The sequence below is a fragment of the Meriones unguiculatus genome, chromosome 11, assembly GCF_030254825.1.
Source record: "Meriones unguiculatus strain TT.TT164.6M chromosome 11, Bangor_MerUng_6.1, whole genome shotgun sequence".
In the NCBI taxonomy this organism is placed as follows: Eukaryota; Metazoa; Chordata; class Mammalia; order Rodentia; family Muridae; genus Meriones; species Meriones unguiculatus.
In genome coordinates, this window is record NC_083359.1 from 36,487,050 (window position 1) to 36,489,879 (window position 2,830).

Below are 2,830 nucleotides of genomic sequence, written 5' to 3' on the forward strand. Positions count from 1 at the left end.
CTGATCCCAGGGATTCAGAATTCTCAGTTGAGTTTGATGCTAACTCTGGTGGGCTGCTGCTGTTTCCAAAAGCTCTGCTGTTATTTATCCAGCGTCCTAACCAGCTACGTGGCAGGGGGAGGGGGAGAGGGGCCATCTTCAATCCAGGGATTGGCCTGTTGTCAGGAAACACACAGGCAAGTGTCATCATGGATTTGGTAAAATGATGACAGTATTCAGTCTCTCTCTGCTAGAGCAGCCAGGTGAGTGTCGGTCTCAGCTGCTGTAAGGATCCCGAGTTTAGGATTTTTCAGCTGTGTCTGCTCCAACTTCTATTTCTGAAGGTTTGAAGTCAATGGACAGGACAGTAGACAGGCATGTAAGCACAATTTACACTGTTTGTTCAAGGGTCCAAACAAATTTCTTCTTCACTTCTTTTTTTTTTTTCAAGGAAGCTGGTTGACTCTGTTTGTTTAACTCCTGCTGCCGTGGCTTTGAAGCCACAGTGGTAGCCTGCAGGATCACGCTTGTATACTCTACACCAATCAAAATCATACACCAACCAAGCGGCCTCATTCCAGCATTCTGTGTGTAGACTTAAGAAATGTCAGCGATTCTCTTACATAGCACATCCACGGGTATCTCCTAGCCAGACCTGAATTTCCAATTAGCTGCCTCACAGCGTGTCCTCTGTACCTGGCATCTGCTGCCAGCTGTCATTCTAGCCGCCACACAGCCGATGTTTTCCGTTTATCATGAAGAAGCGAGTTACCGTGCTGGAATCCAGTGATTTGCCAGGTGCTTTCGTCTGCGTGACACAATAACTGGGCAGACCTTTCTTCTGACAGCTGCGGATGTAAGTCCGCCCTGATTAATAGCCTTACAAGCATATTCTACCTGGCAGAGTTGGCCCTCGGGAGGGAAAATAGCAATGTGATGGTCAAAGCTGGTGACGGAACCCGGGATGTGGCGTTCCCGCCATTTCAGGCACAGTCTGCACCCCATAGCACCCAAGCACCAAGCAGAGGGAGAGGGAGTAAGAGAGAGGGCACACTGGGAATGAAGACTCTTGAAATCTCCAAGCCCACCCCTAGGATATGCCTCTTTCAGCCCTTTTGCCTCCTGATCCTTCCCAAACAGTTCCATCAACTGGGGACCAAGTATTCAAATATATGGGGTCATTGTCATTCAAGCTACCACTATCATGTTTGAGATCGCAGACATCTAGACTCAGGGTTTTGTTCTGAAATGACCTGTAGCCTCAAACTCATCTTTACATATAATTTTTGGTGATACGTTGGGGAGTGAATGCCATTTACTTTGTTTCTGATAGTGATGATTCATCCGCTGTGTTCTTGTTTTCTAACAAATTGAGCTAGCTTAATATTTCTTAAATTTTTATTTTATTTTTTCTATTGTTTGTTTGAGACAGGGTCTCACTATGTAGCCTTTGCTTGCCTAGGACTCACTCTGTGAAGCAGGCTGGACCTGAACTCACAGAGATTCACCAAAGGCATGTCCCGCCATGTCTGGCTTTTTTTTTTCTAGGTTTTATTTATTATTTAAAATAGATAGACCTTGGGTTAATTGATTTTTCTATTTTAAAAGATATTTCATAAAAGCTCAGCATTTGGGAGGCAGAGACAGGTAGATCTCTGTGAGTTCAAAGCCAAATTGTCCTACAAACGGAGTTCTAGGCCAGCCAGGGCTATACTGTGAAAACTTTGTCTCACGAAACAGAACAAACAAAAATTTCATTTCATTGACTTTAGTTGAAATTTTCTTTCTTCTGGTGCTTTTGGATTTAATTTGCTTTCTGGTTTCTTAAGGTAGAGTTTGAGACCATTAATTTGAAAACTTCTTTTTGTTCTAATATAAGCATGTAGTGCTGTAAATTTCCTTACAAATACGGATTTTGTGGTTGCCCATAAATTTTGATATGTTTTCACTTTCATTTGCTTTGAAACACTTACAGATTCCTTTTGTTTTGCCTATTTGACCCTTCAATTATTTAGGAGTGTGTTATTTAGTTTTAAATATTTGTGGACATTTCAGAGATCTTTCTGTTATTAATTTATAATTTGATTTCATTGTGGTTAAGGAACATGCTGTGTAAGACTAGGCTCCTTTTAAGTTTGCTGAGATTTGTTTTATAGCCCAAACTGTGGTGTTTCTTGGTAAACATTCTTTGTGCATTTGTGAAAAAATGTGTATTTGCTCTTGGGTGGAGTGCTGTATAAATGCCAGTTGGGTTGGGTTGGTTAATTCCATTGTTCAGGTCTTGGATATCTTTACTGATTTTCTCTCTACTTCTTCTATCCATTCTTGAGAGAAAGAGAGATATTGGAGACTCTGGACATAGTTTCTCATCTTAGCTCACTTCTATTAACTCTGCATCATGTTTTAAAGTGTTCTATTGTGTATATGTTTAGTGTTTTATCTTGATGAATTTTATCATGCCAAAATGAATTTCTTTATTCTTGGTAATATTTTTATGTTTTTAAATCTCACCACTCCAGTTTTCTTTTGATTGATGTGCATCTTTCTTTCTTCTTTTTTTTAATCCTCTTTCTGCTCTCAATTTTCTCTTTACATATAAAAAGCAATGTTTATTGGCAGGATATAGCCAAGTGTTTATTCACTTAAAAAACTCTAATCTGAAAATCTCTTCCCTTTAATTGCAGACATCTACAGCATTTACATTTAATATAATCATATGCATGGGTTCAAGTGTAACGTTTTTGGCATTTGTTTTCTGTTACTTCCATTTCTCCTTTGTTCTGTTTTCCTCTTTTGTTCTGCCTTTCTTTAGGTTGATTTTTTTTAAGACTTTCTTTTTCATCACTTTGGT

General features: G+C 39.6%; 1 pseudogene; it reads right to left on the reverse strand.

Annotated features, from left to right (window-relative positions):
* Positions 1 to 215: 215 nt before the first annotated feature.
* On the reverse strand, positions 216 to 984 carry LOC110547804 (proteasome subunit alpha type-6-like; annotated as a pseudogene).
* Between the last annotated feature and the right edge of the window lie 1,846 nt (positions 985 to 2,830).